This window comes from Phyllobates terribilis, unplaced genomic scaffold (assembly GCF_046119375.1).
Source record: "Phyllobates terribilis strain yellow unplaced genomic scaffold, ASM4611937v1 Scaffold_5__5_contigs__length_657084704, whole genome shotgun sequence".
Classification (NCBI taxonomy): Eukaryota; Metazoa; Chordata; class Amphibia; order Anura; family Dendrobatidae; genus Phyllobates; species Phyllobates terribilis.
The window spans coordinates 45,104,430-45,124,921 of NW_027362765.1; the positions used below are offsets into that span (position 1 = coordinate 45,104,430).

Consider the following 20,492-nt stretch of genomic DNA (forward strand, 5'->3'; position numbering starts at 1 on the left):
GAGGCTCGGTGGCCTTCCAATGAAAGACAAAGACGTTTTATAGCTTGATACAACAAACAGAGAATGGATACCTGATGGGCATCTTCGGTTGGCGGGCCATTTACGTGGCCCAGGAAACAAACAATAGGGTTCACACTCAAATACTTTAGATATGAGATCTAGAATCTCTTTCCGGAATGTCCCAAGTTCAGAGCAGTTCCACATTACGTTGCATCAGGATTCCCACTTCTATAACACTTTAAGTCCATTTTATAATCAAAGGTGTGTAAACGCAAGGGGGTATTATATACTCTATGGATCAGGTAATATTGTCTTTAATTAGTTGGTGATCCTGGAGAACCCTTTCCCTGCCATTTATTAAATTCTGGGTAATTAAAATTGTTCCATATGGGTGAATACATTGGATACAGTGTGATAGTCCTGGATTTGGGTCTATTCCCTGCAGTCTACTGGGCGGGCTGCTGAATGTCCTTAACTGCCACTGCACCCTCTGACATCTCCTGCCAGGGCATGGTCAAAATTTGTCACAGCGCACTGCATAGTTTCACTCTTTCTGTTCTGTAAAAGTTGGGGGTTTCTTTAAAGTGGTTATCTGGGGCTTTTTTTCTCATGGGCTAAGCACTTATAGGCAGCTAGTTGTTAACTACCTGCCTTTTCTGCCTTGTGAGAATCTCTTCCGGCTCAGATTTAGGCAGAAAGGAGTTAGTTGTCAATCAACATGACATAGCCAGTGACGTCCCGTCTACAGACCAGAGTTGAAAAGAAGGAACTGCTCCGCCATGTCAAAATGAATTCACAGGAAGCAAGAGAGTCGCTGGCAGGAGCTATCCGTGACCACTCTGAGCGTGGAGAGATCGTGGTGGGACAGAACAGGCAGTTAATTAGCAACTACCTAGTGATAAGTACTCCGCCCTATAGGGAAAAAAGTCCTGGATAACCCCTTTAAGGACTTGCTTAGATAGGCCATCCGCACTTCTTTAAGCACAGAATAATCACTAGCAGGATAGTTCAGTGAGCATAGAACATCATGTTATCAACAGCAAATGCCCTGTTTACACAAAAATGATATGCTGCCGAGAACTATGATTTTTAAGCTTGCTATTTAGGTTCAAATACCCTAAGGGAGCTAAAAAATAAGAGTAAAAAATATTAAGAAATATATATAAAAATTCAAAACACCTCCATTAAAAAAATGCATATCTGGCATCGCTGCATCTGTAAAAATCTGGTTTATCAAAATGTAAATGAATTAATCTGAATAGTAAACACCGTAACAAGAAAAAAATCAAAACGCCAAAATTGCAGTTTTTCGGGCACCCCATTTCCCCCCCCAAAAAATATAAGAAGCAATGAAAACACAGTATCTACCCCAAAATGGAATGATAAAACTGTCAGCTCGCCACACAATAAATAATGCCTCGCAGAGCTGTATCAACAGAAAAACAGGTATTGGAAAATGATGACCGAAAAGCATTTTATTTTCTTACAAATTTCAGAATTTTTTTTTATGACTTAATCAAAAAAGGTCTATTGTAATTATACTGACTTAAAGAATTTTGTTTCTTGTTTCCTGGTCATTTTTCTCCAGCAATGAAGATCGTAAAAACAAAACTCAAAAAAACTATAGCATTTTTTCACCATTTCATGCCATTCTGAATTTTTTTCCTATTTTTCAGTACATTAAATGGCAAAATGCCATTCAAAACTACAACTCGTGCTGCAAAAAAACAATCTCTCATATGTCTATTTCGATAGAATAATGAAAATATTATGGATCTTAGAAGTAAGGGAGTAAAAAAACGAAAGAGCAAAATCAATTAATTGCCCGAGTGTTGATGGGTTAAGGCAAAATTTGCACACCTTTTTTTTTTTCTCATATCCAAAAAATTGGGCTGATTTTTATCCAGTTTTCCCCAGCTTTTAGGGCTCTTTCACATGTCCTGATATTTATGGTACCGGAAAAAACAGTACCGCATCAGGAGCACACGTACTGACGCTGAGAATCAGGTACAGGTAGCGCTGTTCCCAAGCGTCGGGTGTTGAATGCTGCCCTCATCATTGTCTCATGCCGGCACTGCGATCAGCACCAGCAGGGGACCATGATGAGAGTAGTAGTCTGCAACTCACGCAGAGGAGTCGGGGAGAATGAAGCGCTGCAGCGAGCGGACCCTTTTTAGCCCCAAATTTTTTATTTTCACATGGGTAACAGGACAAAATGGACCCCAAAATTTGTTGTTCAATTTCTCCTGAGTACGCCAATACCCCATATGTTGGGGAAAACTATTGTTTGGGCGCACAGCAGGGTTCGGAAGGGAAGGAGCACTGTTTGACTTTTTTAACGCAAAAATGTTTGGAATCGAGAGCGGAAGCCATGTCGTGTTTGGAGAGCCCCTGATCAGTGGCATATCACCAATGGTGGCAGACCACGTGGCTGCTATGGGGCTCGTGAGCCGGGAGGGCCCGGCCGGTGTCAGTGCCTGCATTGGGCCCCCCTGCATCGGGCCCCCCGCTTTTCTGGCCAGTCAGCGCCGCACACCCCACTCCGGGGCAGACGCCGATACAGTTAAAAGCAATGATGAAGGAGGGAGCGTCATGTGACGCTGACGCTCCCTCTCCCATCATTCTTCCTCTGCGTCTGACACAGTGGCGTGATGATGCGCCACGCTAGGTCAGGCAGTGGAGCTGGCAGCTGCTGAAGTGATAAGAGACGCTCTGAAGAGACTGAAGCAGCAGGGAACGAGGAGTGGTAAGTATGTATTTGTTTTTTTTCTTCAAATCAGTGAGTACTGATAATACTGGGGGCTGCATTTTACCCTATGAGGGGTTGCATTTTACTCTATGGGGGCCACATTTTTACCTTATGGTGGTGGCTTCATTTTTACCCTATGGTGGGGGCTGCATTTTTACCTTATGTGGGGGGCTGCATTATACTGCATGGTGGACCATGGGGACTGCATTATACTGCATGCAGGACCATGGGGAGTGCGTTATACTGCGTACAGGACCATGGGGAGTGCATTATACTGCGTACAGGACCATGGGGAGTGTATTATACTGCGTGGAGGACCATAGGGAGTGCATTATACTGCGTGGAGGACCATAGGGAGTGCATTATACTGCGTGGAGGACCATAGGGAGTGCATTATACTGTGTGGAGGACCATAGGGAGTGCATTATACTGTGTGGAGGACCATAGGGAGTGCATTATACTGTGTGGGGGACCATGGCGAGTGCATTATACTGTGTGGGGGACCATGGCGAGTGCATTATACTGTGTGGGGGACCATGGCGAGTGCATTATACTGCGTGGGGGACCATGGCGAGTGCATTATACTGCGTGGGGGACCATGGCGAGTGCATTATACTGCGTGGGGGACCATGGCGAGTGCATTATACTGCGTGGGGGACCATGGCGAGTGCATTATACTGCGTGGGGGACCATGGCGAGTATATTATACTGCGTGGGGGACCATGGCGAGTGCATTATACTGCGTGGGGGACCATGGCGAGTGCATTATACTGCGTGGGGGACCATGGCGAGTGCATTATACTGCGTGGGGGACCATGGCGAGTGCATTATACTGCGTGGGGGACCATGGCGAGTGCATTATACTGCGTGGGGGACCATGGCGAGTGCATTATACTGCGTGGGGGACCATGGCAAGTGCATTATACTGCGTGGGGGACCATGGCGAGTGCATTATACTGCGTGGAGGACCATGGCGAGTGCATTATACTGCGTGGGGGACCATGGCGAGTGCATTATACTGCGTGGGGGACCATGGCGAGTGCATTTTACTGCGTGGGGGACCATGACGAGTGCATTATACTGCGTGGGGGACCATGGCGAGTGCATTATACTGCGTGGGGGACCATGGCGAGTGCATTATACTGCGTGGGGGACCATGGCGAGTGCATTATATTTTTTTGGGGGGTAGGGTGGCAATTAGAACTTCTGCTATGGGGCCCCATGATTCCTATGTACACCCCTGCCCCTGATGTACCTTAACAGTGGAAACCCCCCTCTAGTGACCCAATTTTGGAAACTAGACTGCTCAAGGATTTTATCCAAGAGTATAGTGAGCTTTTTGAACCCACAGGTACTACACGGAATTTGATTAGGTCATCCTATGGAAAATGTGCATTTTTTTCATGAAAATGTTTTAGCCCCAAATTTGTGATTTTCACAATGGATAATAGGGGAAAATGGACCCCATAATTTGTTACGCAATTTCTCCCGAATGCGATGGTACCCCATATGTGGTCAAAACTTCTGTTTGTGCACACGGCAGGGCTCGGAAAGGAAAGAGCGCTATTTGACTGAAATAAATTGTGAATGCTATGTCGCATTTGGTTAGCCCCTGACAAGTGAAAACAGCAGAAACTCCCCACAAGTGACCCCATTTAGGAAACTAGACCCCTCAAGTAATTCATCTAGGGGTGTACTGAGCATTTTTAACTTACAGGTGATTCACAAAACTTTATAACATTTAGATGTGAGAACAAAAAATAAATAAATACTGAATACTAAAATACTGGTTTAGCACCAAATTTATAATTTACACAAGGGGTAATGGGAGAAATTGGACTGCACAAATCTTACACAATTCCTCCTGAATGTGGCAGTACCCCATATGTGGTTGTACACTACTGTTTGAGCACACGGCAGGGATCGGATGGGAAGGAGCACTACTTGGCTTTCAGAACGCAGATTCCGTTTGAATAGATTGCAGGCTCTATTAGCTGAGCCCCTGAGATGCCATTGACGCGCCCCCTGGGCCGTGGGGTACTCGGTAGCCGGGCCGGTCTTCGGGGCTGGGGGATGTCACAGTGGCAGTGACCCGCTCCGTGACCCAGGGCAGTCAATAAAAAGGGGATTGATTTAATAAAGGGGATTGAAAGTTATTTTAATGTTCGTGACGCCACCTGTGGTTTGCGGCTATATAGGGCCGCCGCTGTGGTGCAGATCCTCTGGAGCTGGTGATGACGCAGCAGAGTTGGTTCAGCTCTCCACAGGTAGAGCTTGGCTCCAGGGCAGTATAGTAGTGATTTAATGAGGTAGATGTTGCTGTGCAGTGCAGTGCAGGGCTGGTGATGGCGCAGGTAATAACTCTGACACAGTGGGGTGCAGTCTTCAAGGTTTACTCACGATTATCACGTTGCTCCTGGTTACAACGGCCAAATTATCACCACCTACGTCGTTCTGCGTTCACCGAGGCAGGGGTTCAGCAAACTCCCAGGTATCTCAGGAGTACTTGACGGGACCCCGTGTTGTGTGCCTTTCGCGGTCGTCTTCCTGCGCTGGCTCTCACCCTCCTGCCCTGCACCTCGCAACCAGTGTCCCAAGCCAGTAACCTCAGATCTTGGCGGGCAACCTGAAGTTCCCTGGATCCTGTGCGGCTACCTTTTCGGTGATTAGTTGCGGCTGTGAGCAACTACACCCTGAAAGTGTAGAAGCCTTCGGTTTCTAGCTGAATGTTGTAATTCCCACTAGTTAGGGGCCGGTCCCCTTTGCGGCCTGATCACTCCACGTCCTGGTAGATTCGGGCATATGGGTGGCCTCCTGCACTTCCTGTACCCCTGGGATCCCCTCTTTCTCTCTGGAGCCTTCCTCTCTGCTCTTCTCTTCTCTTCAGTCTCACCTCTCTCACTCAGGCCCGCTCCTCCTGAGCAGAGCTCCTGCAGAGCTTCTGCTCCTTTCACTGTCCTCTCACTGATCTGTCTCCTTCCCAAGATGGTTCCCCCTTTTATACCACTACTGAAGTGCTCCCCTGTGCTTTTTCCTCCACCCACACCCACTACATGGTTCCACCCTCCAGCCAGGGACCAGGGACTGTGCTCTCCCTTAGGAGAAATCTCGCCCTTCCCTTCTGAAGTGTAATGGATGCAATTGTGTGGGTCCCGGGCAGTACTCTATCCTTACCTGAGAGTGAGATACCACACCTCTGGGTGAGATGCAGTACCTCTGTGGCGACTGAACACTCAGGGGCGCCACACCAGAACAGTAGAACATCCCCAAGCGACCCCATATTGGAAATTTCACTGCCTAAGGAATTCATCTAGGGGTGTAGTGAGTATTTTGAACTGATAAGTGCCTCACAGAATTTTAGAACATTGAGACGTGGAAATATGACATTTTAGTGGCAAAAATTAAATTTTTGTATTTGCTGCAATTTCTTCAGGTACACAAGGGTTAATAGGTGAAACTGGACCCCAGAATTTATTGATCAATTTCTCCAGAATACAATGATGCCCCATATGTAATCAGAAATTACTGTTAGCCCACATGTCAAGGCTGGGAAGTGGGAGCGCTATTTTGCTTTTGGAGCACACATTTTGGGAAAATAGTTTGCGGGCGACATTTGTGGAGCCCTGAATGTGTCAGAACAGTGAGTGGTTCCGTCCGGGATTTTGTCTGAATCGCGGTTTTGGAGAATTTACACGGAAACCCCAACGTATGCGCTCAGCAGAGAGCGCATGATAAATGTGAGCTGAGCAGTATTCCGATTTTTGGGAGGTAGAATAGAAGAAAGAAATAGAAGGCAGTACCAGAAAAGTTCATATTTTTATATTTGCAACGTTTTCCGTGCAGTACAAATGATAAGGCAAATTTATAGTTCGGGTTGGTGCGATTACAGTGATAGCAGATTTATGGGGGTATTTTTAGGTTTTGCTGCTGTCACAGTAAAAATGCTTTTTTTATAAAAAAGTATTTTTTTTCTCGCCATATTTTGAGAGCTGTAACTTTTTAACTTTTTGGTGAATGGAGCTGTTTGAGGGCTTATTTTTTGCAGGACAAAATGCACATTTTTTTGGTACTATTTTGGGGCACATAATATTTTTTTGATTACTTTTTATTCAGATTTTTCAGACACAGAATGAACAAAAAACAGTAATTCAGTTATTGTTTTTATTTTTCGCGCAGTTCACTGTGCGGTAAATGTGATGAGTCTGAATGGGTCGGTACGATTGCAGCAATACCAGATTTATATTACTTTTTTTAGGTTTTGCTATTTTTACAGACTTTTAAAAACAATATTTTACAGAAATGAATTTGTTTTTGCATCGTCATATTCTGAGAGCAGTAACTTTTTTATTTTTTTGCCGAATGAGCAATATGAGGGCTTGTTTTTTTGTGGGATGGTTTGGTGTTTTCATATATCCTTTTTTTTTTACTTACAACTTTTGAATCACTTTTTATTTGCTATTTTGTGAGTCAGTATGATGAAAAAGCGACATTTTTTACGGCGTGCACCAAACGGAATAAATAACATTCTGATGTTATAGACGTTCCGGATGCAGTGATACCAATTATGTGTACTTTATTTTATTTATTTTGTTTTATCACAAACTCTGTGGTTTGAGTTGCGAAACTGATTTTAATGATGTGTGCGCTTTTTTGTGTTTTTTTTTTACATGTTTTATTTCACTTTTTTAACTTTTTCACTTAGTCCCACTGTGGGACATGTATATATATTTTTTTATTATGATTGCTGGGCTCATACACTGCAGCACTCCTGTACTGCGTGTGAGACCTGTCAGTGAGTCACTGACTCAGCCTGACTGTGCCTGTGAGACCCAGCACATAATCTCAGGGTACCATGGTAACCATTGGGACCCACGATTCTCATTGCTGGGGTCCAATGGTTACGAAGGGGGTCTTGCGAACCCCTTGTAACCACTTAAATAGCACTGTCACGATTGACAGCGGTAATTAAGGGGTTAACCGACCCTGATCCGCATCAAAACCGGCCGATACTGCAGGGTGTCACAGACACAGTGCCATTTTCTTATTCCCATTGCCGTTTTAAAACGCCCACCGTTTTAATGCGTATCGGCAGTCGTTAAGGGGTTAACAACACAAGGAAATAACAGACTTTTTATGCCTTTTAAACTAAAAAAATATCAGTTTTGGAGGGCAGATGCCTATTTTGACAGTGTGTATATACTGTTGGTGTACATTATACCTATTTGGGGAGCATAAAAAAGGTTTGTCATTTGTTGAATGAAAAAGCTATAGCTATTTAACAAGCTTTTCAAAAATTATCCTTTTTTCGGAGCAGCAATAGGCTTGAAGTTTGGAATAAGAAAAAACAATGGCTTTCTATAACATGCAGTCTAAAAAGTATCTCTATTTTCGGATCAGAATGGGATTTGATGTGTTCAAAGAGAAGAAGTAAATGTTTTTTCTTTCTTATTAAAAAGCTGTCCAAACAATATGCCAATTTTGGGATCAGCAATAGATTTTCTGTTTGGAAAATGAAGAAGCAATGTATTTTTACCATCTGTGAACTAATTATCCCCTTTCATGAGAGCATATCTCCACAAAAAAAGAGTGAAAGGAAGACAGAGAGCGCACCAATCTAAGTGTAGTATATAGCGGTAATATGAATATTTATAATGGTCTTTTGCACTCACCTTTATTTGGTCTTTCAATTCAGCTAACCGATCTCTAAGGATCACAAAGAAAGGGATTTTCTCCTTTCAGTTGGTTTGCTGCATACACCTGGTGACTATTCAATAGCCCTGATCAGGTTATCATAGGAAAGAGATTTAACAATAATGTTCATCCAGGCCAAATGCGCTCCCAAGAAGCCAGTGAATAATGTGGGTATATATTCTCCAAACGATCTTTATTCCTCAAGTAAATACAACACGTTTCGACAAGATTGTCTTCCTCAGGTATATTCTCAGCCTGAGAATATACCTGAGGAAGACATAATCTTGTTGAAACGCATTGTATTTACTTGAGAAATAAAGATCTTTCATGAGAGCAGCAATAGGTTTGCTGTTCTGAAAGTGAAGAAGCAATGGCCTCTTAAAAGCTATGTACAAAATTATCTTATTTTGGGAGCAGTTTCAGATTAATTTACCATGTACAAGGTAGGATTCTCATTAGCAGTACAGTATAACTATAAAACCCAACGGACAAGCAGGAAATGTGTGATTGTCTTTGGTTAGTGATGGCAGGAGTGGCAGCAACTGCACAATGTAGAATATGAAGGAGCAGGCAAGAAGATGTCTTGCTGTGTAGTGCCAGCACTGGCTGCAACAGTACAGTAAAGCTAATAAACACTTTGGACAGGAGTGTGTGGATGTTTGTTGGGAGTGGCAAATAGATGTTTGGCCTTCTGGGGCTAGTGCTGGCAGCACTAGCACCAACAGCAGCACAGTGTAACTAGAACATGATGGACAGGCAGGAAATGTTTGGCTGGGTGGGGGCATCAACACTAGTGGCAGAACACAATTGAAAGGCAGGCAGATGATGCGGACAATCTGCTGCGCTGAATGCTAATAGTACATGGGAGGCTGGCAAAAGACAATATGCCATGGCAAACTGAGCCAGTTCTTGCCTCTAGTTCATTTTGCTGGCCCAGAAGTCCATGAAGTTAGTGTTCAGAGTATAAGCTGGAGAAAGAACACAAAGCAGATATGACTGTACTGGCAGTTAAGGCGGTAAACCTCTGTGTGCTGAAGTGTGTCAGGTTGGTATAGTGGCAGATAAAACATCATGTCATATTTACTGTAACCATTGCTGCTGCCTCTGTTACTTGTTGTAGCCTTAGCACTGGCACCAGTGAGGAAGCATTGAATTTGCAGGTTGCTGAGGTTTTCCTGTTTAGACATGCAGTTGACAGACGACTTCTCATTGACAGTTTTCCTGAGAAGGGAACACAGCTTATCTGGGTAATGTGCCAATTTTGACTTCCATTTGGAATCTGGAAAAAAAATAGTACTTCGCTATGAAAGAAAATTATCTGGCAATTATTTCATAGTTTTGCCTTTGCCTGATGCTAACAATATGCCTGTCATCTCGCAAGCAATCAAGCATTCAGTTTGTCACTCTACTCAGCATGACTCAAGGCCCTGTTGATTCACTTTCTGGACCCTGCTGCAAAGGTTAGTCGTCGTGGCTAACGTCATCATCATCTATTTCACAGTGACTCTAAGCCTCATTCCTATCCTGTGCCTGGCATAACTCAACATCCCCCGACATCCGACTGCTAACATCCTCCACATTTTATTGCATCTAATATTGACCTTGAGGGTCCCCAACAACCCAGGTTGGTGATAAACATTTGGATGTTTTTCCTCCATCCTTGTGTTTTTCCAATATACATATAGATGACATCGCACCACAGTTATTCCTATTGACAATTTAGTAGACTCTTCGAGGAGTTCAGTAGGTGCCACATTGTCCCTCATCAGCTACCAATAGTGGATTTCTAAGTAACCAAGCTCCAGTTTGCCTGCTGCATTTTGTAACCATACAAAATTTAACATACAACGTTTTCATTTGTAATTTTAAAATACAATTATTCTCCCCCTTAACGAAAAGGATTGCACAAGAAATGAAAAACGCAGTACATTCACTTGTGACAAGCACACTTTCTCAGACAAACCGTTCAGATTTTTTTTTTCTATAAAAAATAATTGTGTTGACATACTGCTTTCTAGTGCATTAAGAATTAAACTGAATCTGTCAATAAGTTTGGGCCCTCTAAGCCAATTATCTATGCATGAAGCCCAGTGAAAGTTGAACTCCCTGGTACCTTTATATTGTCATTCTGTTGACTGAATCTTGATAAATCCCCAATATTGAAGGTATACTAATGCTAATGAGTTGTTAAGTGCAGTGGGGAGAGAATGTACTAATTGAAACTCAGCCTCCTTGGTTATTAACATTCTTGATGCCTCCTTCTGTCTCTTGATTAATAACTAAATTCACCCCACAACTGTACAACATTTTAGATTGAGTAGAGTTCCTAAATCAAAGTGTCATAGCAGCCAGGAGATGGACACTAATTGTTTATATCTAATATAGTCAGCACCTGATAGACTGAGATAACCGACTTTAATTCTGAGGTGATTCGATTTCCAATACCAGCTACTTTGGGGGATTATTGTAAAGAATAATGAAAGATAGCCCAAAGTTTTTCAATTACACATTTATTAATGATGAGTAGGAAAAACTTCAGAAATGCAGTTTTTATGAATGCCAAAATTATATATGCAAAGCTGATAAATAGATGTTATCTGGTTTATATTTGCATTTCATAATAAGCTTTTTATTGGTGAAATATTTTACTGCTCTAAATTGCTTTTCCTTTCTCTTGAATGACAAATGATTTTACTTGATTATAACAGGTGTATGTTCTGTTGTATTATTTGCCAATAACACAAATCTGTAGCAAAAAGAGAATGGCTCCTCCTCTGTGTGACTTCTCTTATGTCTAACAAGATGTGATTTCTCGGTAAAACATATCCCACATTGTGAACATGAAAATGGCTTCTCCCTTGTGTGACTTCTCTGATGTGTTACAAGATGTGATTTCTCGATAAAACATTTCCCACACTCTGAACATAGAAATGGCTTCTCCCCTGTGTGAATTCGCTGGTGTGTAGCAAGATGTGATTTCTGGTTAAAACATTTCCCACATTCTGTACATGAATATGGTCTCTCCCCTGTATGAATTCTCTGATGTCTAACAAGATGGGATTTTTCAGTAAAACACAGCCCACATTCTGAGCATGAAAACGGCCTCTCCCCTGTGTGAATTCTCTGATGTGTAACAAGATGTGATTTCTTGGTAAAATATTTCCCACATTCTGAACATGAAAATGGCTTCTCTCCTGTGTGAATTTTCATGTGAGCAATAAGATGTGATTTCTCTGTAAAGCATTTTCCACATTCTGAACATGAAAATGTTTTCTCCCCTGTGTGAAGTCTCTGATGTCTAACAAGATGTGATTTCTTTGTAAAACATGTCCCACATTCTGAGCATGAAAATGGCCTCTCACCTGTGTGAATTCTCTGATGTTTAACAAGATATGATTTTAGGTTAAAACATTTCCCACATTCTAAGCATGAAAACGGTTTCTCCCCTATGTGAATTTTCTTATGTGCAACAAGATACGATTTCTCTGTAAAACATTTCCCACATTCTAAACAAGAAAATGGCTTCTCTCCTGTGTGAATACTCTGATGTCTAATAAGATAGGATTTCTTGGCAAAACATTCCCCACATTCCACACATGAAAATGGCTTCTCTCCTGTGTGAATACTCTGATGTCTAACAAGATATGATTTTTTATTAAAACATTTCCCACAGTCTGAACATGGAAATGGCTTTGGTTCTCTGTGAAGTTTCTCATGTTTAACAAGATTTGATTCATCTTTAAAACATTTGCCACATTTTATACATGAAAATGGCTTCTCCACTGTATGAGCATTTTCTTCTTTCCCTTTACCCTCCTTAACATGTTGTGAAAAGTCATAAGATAGGAGTTGTTGATAAGAATCAGATAATAGATCTTCACTGCGAATAGCAGAGGGTATATCTTGGAGAATGTCACTCTCTTCATATAGAACTGGTATGATATCCTCATCATCATCTTTAAAATCTGTAGACATCACATATTCCTCTGAGCATCTGATATAGTCACCTGCCAAAAATAAAACTAAGTTTAACTTAATGATCTAAGTCTTTCACTACTTTGAAGAAGCCAGCTCTTACATAAGTTCCTGTTTTACTGTGCTTTTTTTATCAATCTTTTCTAGTGAAATGTTCAGTAAAGAATCATAAAGGGACCTATATGTCAGTCCTATTAGGCAACGTCCATCTTACACACTCCCTAACCTCTGTAATCACTTTAATGAAGAAGCACGCAGTGGTATACATGGGATAAAACCAAATGGGCATGTAGGAAGAACTATAGCCATTCTAGCCAGCATAACTCAGGGCCCTATTAGTTTGCTTTTCTGCACCCCACCACAATGGTTGGTCATCATGACCAACATAATCGTGTAATGCTGGATTTGCACCTGTAGTTTTTGACTTTTTTTCATGAAAGGTAAAGAAAAACTATGCCACCATTTTGACTGGAATCTAAGGGGTAACATTTCTCCTTGCGGAGAGTGACATGTTAAGCATGTCAAGGTGAGGAGACTTTTTAAGCCGCAATGTTCCTGTGGGAAATATGCAAAGAGACAATTACCATTTTGACTGTAACGTCATGATGCTTAAACAAGAACATAATGAAACATTTTTCTCTATTCAGGGAAATATTGCTTATGTCTATAAAATATTATTACATCATTTTTACATTGCTAAGATGTAGTTGTAGAAAGAACCCTTTTACATAAAAGGATAAATTAATAAAGAATCCAAAGTTGTCCAGTGTCCAAGAGAAAACAGAGACTTAATACCTAGATGCCAATTCTGAATTCTAAAATTAAAGAGGCATTCCCATCAAAGTGTTTATCCTCTTAATATATTGCAATCATCATATTATATAGCACTGTGTAATTACAATTGCTCATTTTGCGTTTCCACCCAGTTAATTATTCTCTTTTCTCTGCTCTATGTGGAAACAGGAAGTCTCTTATCCCTGCATGACTCATTCTCCTCTTCAACTGATGACCCAGCTTCTCCGCTCCTCCCCTCTGCCAGGGACTTTTGCAGTGACTCATGACTTGGGCAGAGAAAATTGACCTCCTGTTTCTACATAGAGCTTAGAAGGATTCAGCTAGTCAATTTTTAATCACGTGATGTCATATACGATATACCTAATGGAAAACAGAAGTAATAACTGAGTAGAAAGGCAAAATGAGCAATTGTATGTACACAGTGTTATATAATATGATAATTGAAATATATTAAGAAGATAACAATTTTGATGGGAGTGCTTCTTTAAGGTACAATATGATTAGGCAACTTGTAAGTCTACTGCTAAATAGATTCTTCTTCTTTGACGGAGATATACATATTCACGATATAAATGTCAGCTAATAATTTAATTCTTCTGGAAAGCTCTTACAAAAAAATAATTACCTTCAGATATGGTCAGCTGTTTTACATTAGGATATAAACGAAAAACAGGAGACTGTTTTTAGTAGTTAGTGAAAAACCTTTACTTCTCATTCGCTCTCCTTCCTCTGGTATCTTGTCTCGCAGTTCTCTGTCATGACTGTATGAGTCCACAATTTATGGTGCCAAAACACGGGACCCAAAAACATCAGGAACAAGAGATAGGAAACAGAACCTGTGCCACTTATGACTAATAAATCTTTATTTCTTATTTTTCTTCCTTCACTGGTCCCCTCTCCCCCAGTTCTCCATCATAAATACAGCTTCATGATTTTTTATGTCAAAACTCCTACTACTACTCACCTGTGCAATTATCTGTAGAAATCTCCTCTTTACACCGCTCATCACCCTTCACATATGTATCTGCAGTATTAATATGGGACAGATCTTCACCCTGAAACAAAGATTATAGAACTAATCCTGCCATCTCCACCGTTCTCATTATACAAGTATAAAACATATAATACTGGTAGATAAAACAAGGCTGAACAGAAGACCTTCACAGCCATCTACACATCGTAGGGGAGATCTCATGACACCTTCTCTCCATCTACCTGATGATCCTGAGGAACACTGGGATTTTCTGGTTTACAGTGTTGTGGAAGAAGAGGACGGGGACATCTCTCTGGTGTTGTCCTCTTACTGGATAGAACTGGAAGAAACAAATACAGGGACTGAATTCATTCTTTACACACAGAAAATTAAAGGCCATTTGTATTTAGTCCTGTCTATTACCTGGTGATGTGAGGGGCTGGGGAACCTCAATCATGACATCCTTGTACAGATCTTTGTGTCCTTCCAAATACTCCCTCTCCTCCATGGAGAAATAGACAGCAACATCCTGACACCTTATAGGAACCTGACACATAGAATGATACAGTCATCCCCCCGATCCCTTCATAGCGTTACTGTATAATATCCCAGCATTCCCAGCAGTGTCACCTCTCCAGTTAGCAGCTCAATCATCTTGTAGATGAGTTCTAGGATATTCTGGTCATTGATGTCCTCATGTATCAGGGGATGAGGTGGAGGCCCTGTGATTGGGTTCAGGGGTCTTCCCCATCCCTCAGACACAGGGGCCTGACAGTGTTCACTAGAGGTCTTCTTCACTACTGTGTAATCCTGGTTACGGAGAGACACATTAATAAATCTCACTACAGACATTTCCAGAGTCCTCACCTCTCCAGTTCTGTCCATCTGTTATTCCCATAGATAAGAATGATGTAATGTGACGTCATCAGAATCTCTCACCTCTCCAGTAAGCTGGAAGAGGATCTCTAGGGTGAGGTTTAATATCCTCTGTGCCATCTTGTCCCAGTCTCTATCCATCCTTGATGGGTCAATCAGGAAAATTCTCTAATATAGAAGATCTCCACTGAGAGGATCTGATATTGTAGGGACCTGAACGGGGAGAAAATGATGATGTGACATCATAAGGAATCCATCGTAATACAATTACTCTAAGTTATTAGGGAAAACATATGAGGAGACAGAAAGGGTAAATGTCATATTATTTCCTTTCTTGATGGACTGGAGCATAAGTGTAATATCTTATTAAGGCCATGGTCCCACTATCAGTATTTGGTCAGTAGTTTTTCTCGGGAGCGGGAGCCAAAACCAGGTGAGGAACAATCAGAGAAAAGGTATAATAGAAACAAGTCACCAATTCTGCATTTATCACCCACTCCTGGTTTCGCCTTCCACTCCTGAGAAAAAATACTGACCGAATACTGATAGTGGGGCCGAGGCCAAAGGCAGCTTCTCCATGTCTGAAGTTAATGTATGTCATATCTTCACAAGAACGCTACAATCAGTCTCTGGACTCAACACCTAGAGAACCCAGAGACCTATGCAGGGGAACCTTTCCCTCTACTTCATTTATTAAGCTTTTTGATTTGGAGAGACCTCACAGCGTAATAAACACCTTTACATGCCATTTTGGGCAGTTTCAATTTGGAACAATTTTATTCAGATATAATCGAATTGACTGAATCAGTTGCATTCATTTTGAGATTTTGGGAGATTTTCTCATCTCTATCAGTTATCATTATTAATTGATTTGACTTTTTGCCATAAATTTCTATCACGGTATAAAATCCGCAATCCGATTCTATAATGTGACGTCTCTTGTGTTTTTTTCCCATCTGCTAAACAATCTCCTCCTCCAGGATAAGTGTCCTCATTCCAGGACCGACACCACAGGCATTTCATGGGAAATCCCTTTATTCTAAACTATTACAGCCAAAATTAGGGAAATTACAGGTTTTACATTTCTCCAGATTTCTATGGATATAAAAACTGGGGGAATGGAGGGGTTAATGCCTCCTGTATACATGAGCACATTCAGCATTATATTACTGCACATATACACATGGCAGAACTGGGGAAGGGGGGCACTATCTCCGGGAATGGAGGGGTTAATGCCCCCTGTATACAGGAGCACATCCAGCGTTATATTACTGTACATATACACATGGCAGAACTGGGGGAAGGGGGGCACTATCTCCGGGAATGGAGGGGTTAATGCCCCCTGTATACATGAGCACATCCAGCGTTATATTACTGTACATATACACATGGCAGAACTGGGGGGAGGGGGCACTATCTCCAGGAATGGAGGGGTTAATGCCCCCTGTATACAAGAGCACATCCAGCTTTATATTACTCTACATATACACATGGCAGAACTGGGGGAAGGGGGGCACTATCTCTGGGAATGGAGGGGTTAATGTCCCCTGTATACATGAACACATCCAGCGTTATATTACCTTACATATACACATGGCAGAACTGGGGGAAGGGGGCACTATCTCCGGGAATGGAAGGGTTAATGCCCCCTGTATACATGAGCACATCCAGCGTTATATTACTGTACATATACACATGGCAGAACTGGGGGAAGGGGGGCACTATCTCCGGGAATGGAAGGGTTAATGCCCCCTGTATACATGAGCACATCCAGCGTTATATTACTGTACATATACACATGGCAGAACTGGGGGAGGGGGCACTATCTCCAGGAATGGAGGGGTTAATGTCCCCTGTATACATGAGCACATCCAGTATTATATTACTGTACATACACACATGGCAGAACTGGGGGAGGGGGCACTATCTCCGGGAATGGAGGGGTTAATGTCCCCAGTATACATGAGCACATCCAGCGTTATATTACTGTACATATACACATGGCAGAACTGGGGGAAGGGGGCACTATCTCCAGGAACGGAGGGGTTAATGTCCCCTATATACATGAGCACATCCAGCGTTATATTACTGTACATATACACATGGCAGAACTGGGGGAAGGGGGCACTATCTCCAGGAATGGAGGGGTTAATGTCCCCTGTATACATGAGCACATCCAGCGTTATATTACTGTACATATACACATGGCAGAACTGGGGGAAGGGGCCACTATCTCCGGGAATGGAGGGGTTAATGTCCCCTGTATACATGAGCACATCCAGCGTTATATTACTGTACATATACACATGGCAGAACTGGGGGGAGGGGGGCACTATCTCCGGGAATGGAGGGGTTAATGTCAACTGTATACATGAGCACATCCAGCGTTATATTACTGTACATATACACATGGCAGAGCTGGGGGAAGGGGGGCACTATCTCCGGGAATGGAGGGGTTAATGTCCCCTGTATACATGAGCACATCCAGCGTTATATTACTGTACATATACACATGGCAGAACTGGGGGAGGGGGCACTATCTCCGGGAATGGAGGGGTTAATGCCCCCTGTATACATGAGCACATCCAGCGTTATATTACTGTACATATACACATGGCAGAACTGGGGGAAGGGGGCACTATCTCCGGGAATGGAAGGGTTAATGCCCCCTGTATACATGAGCACATCCAGCGTTATATTACTGTACATATACACATGGCAGAACTGGGGGAAGGGGCCACTATCTCCGGGAATGGAGGGGTTAATGCCCCCTGTATACATGAGCACATCCAGCGTTATATTACTGTACATATACACATGGCAGAACTGGGGGAAGGGGGCACTATCTCCGGGAATGGAGGGGTTAATGCCCCCTGTATACATGAGCACATCCAGCGTTATATTACTGTACATATACACATGGCAGGACTGGGGGAAGGGGGCACTATCTCCGGGAATGGAGTGGTTAATGCCCCCTGTATACATGAGCACATCCAGCGTTATATTACTGTACATATACACATGGTAGAACTGGGGGAAGGGGGGCACTATCTCCAGGAATGGAGGGGTTAATGTCCCCTGTATACATGAGCACATCCAGCGTTATATTACTGTACATATACACATGGCAGAACTGGGGAGGGGGCACTATCTCTGGGAATGGAGGGGTTAATGTCCTCTGTATACATGAGCACATCCAGCGTTATATTACTGTACATATACACATGGCAGAACTGGGGGAAGGGGCCACTATCTCCAGGAATGGAGGGGTTAATGCCCCCTGTATACATGAGCACATCCAGTGTTATATTACTGTACATATACACATGGCAGAACTGGGGGAAGGGGGCACTATCTCCGGGAACGGAGGGGTTAATGCCCCCTGTATACATGAGCACATCCAGCGTTATATTACTGTACATATACACATGGCAGAACTGGGGAGGGGGGCACTATCTCCGGGAATGGAGAGGTTAATGCCCCCTGTATACATGAGCACATCCATCGTTATATTACTGTACATATACACATGGCAGAACTGGGGGGAGGGGGCACTATCTCCGGGAATGGAGGGGTTAATGCCCCCTGTACACATGATCACATCCAGCGTTATATTACTGTACATATACACATGGCAGAACAGGGGGAGGGGGGCACTATCTCCGGGAATGGAGGGGTTAATGCTCCCTGTATACATGAGCACATTCAGCATTATATTACTGTACATATACACATGGCAGAACTGGGTGAGGGGGGCACTATCTCTGGGAATGGAGGGGTTAATGCCCCCTTTATACATGAGCACATCCAGCGTTATATTACTGTACATATACACATGGCAGAACTGGGGGAAGGGGGCACTATCTCCGGGAATGGAGGGGTTAATGCCCCCTGTATACATGAGCTCATCCAGCATTATATTACTGTACATATACACATGGCAGAACTGGGGAAAGGGGCCACTATCTCCGGGAATGGAGGGGTTAATGCCCCCTGTATACATGAGTTATATTACTGTACATATACACATGGCAGAACTGGGGGAAGGGGGCACTATCTCCGGGAATGGAGGGGTTAATGACCCCTGTACACATGAGCACATTCAGCGTTATATTACTGTACATATACACATGGCAGAACTGGGTGAGGGGGGCACTATCTCTGGGAATGGAGGGGTTAATGCCCCCTTTATACATGAGCACATCCAGCGTTATATTACTGTACATATACACATGGCAGAACTGGGGGAAGGGGGCACTATCTCCGGGAATGGAGGGGTTAATGCCCCCTGTATACATGAGCACATCCAGCGTTATATTACTGTACATATACACATGTCAGAACTGGGGGGAGGGGGGCACTATCTCCGGGAATGGAGGGGTTAATGCCCCCTGTATACATGAGCACATCCAGCGTTATATTACTGTACATATACACATGGCAGAACTGGGGGAGGGGGCACTATCTCCGGGAATGGAGGGGTTAATGCCCCCTGTATACATGAGCACATCCAGCGTTATATTACTGTACATATACACATGGCAGAACTGGGGGAAGGGGGCACTATCTCCAGGAATGGAGGGGTTAATGCCCCCTGTATACATGAGCACATCCAGCGTTATATTACTGTACATATACACATGGCAGAACTGGGGGAAGGGGGCACTATCTCCGGGAATGGAGGGGTTAATGTCCTGTATACATGAGCACATCCAGCGTTATATTACTGTACATATACACATGGCAGAACTGGGGGAGGGGGCACTATCTCCGGGAATGGAGGGGTTAATGCCCCCTGTATACATGAACACATCCAGCGTTATATTACTGTACATATACACATGGCAGAACTGGGGGAAGGGGGCACTATCTCCAGGAATGGAGGGGTTAATGTCCCCTGTACACATGATCACATCCAGCGTTATATTACTGTACATATACACATGGCAGAACTGGGGGAGGGGGCACTATCTCCGGGAATGGAGGGGTTAATGCCCCCTGTGCCCAGTAATGGGGAATCTCCACATACCTCCACCTGCAGAGCCGTCACCACATATATGGCTGTTCTGTGCTTACGGGACCTGTGATGAGGTCACAGTCATGTGATCAGTCACATGGAAGGGAGGAGCTGCGTGGAGCGAAGCTGTGAGTGTTCGATGTGTATAAGTTGGACCGTGTGTGTAAGATGTGTTAAGAGCAGAGCCACTTGTGTGCAACTTGGGGAAACTTCATTTGCATTGAACTGTTGGTCTCTGAAATTAGTATTGTATATAGAGTATAGGGAACAGTATATAATTGAGGTGTGAATAGGATTCAGGCGGTTTCTGGAATCTTATGGCTGTGAACATCACTAGAGATGAGCAAACCTCTCAAGGTTCGATTTGTTTCAGATTGGCGAACTTCCCGATGTTCTCCGAACAATTCGCCGAACAG

General features: G+C 43.1%; 2 pseudogenes; both read right to left on the reverse strand.

The window, feature by feature from the left end:
* LOC141271432 (uncharacterized) overlaps positions 1–20,492 on the reverse strand; it is a 310,526-nt pseudogene that overhangs the window by 226,009 nt on the left and 64,025 nt on the right.
* Positions 11,005–20,174, reverse strand: LOC141271874 (uncharacterized; annotated as a pseudogene).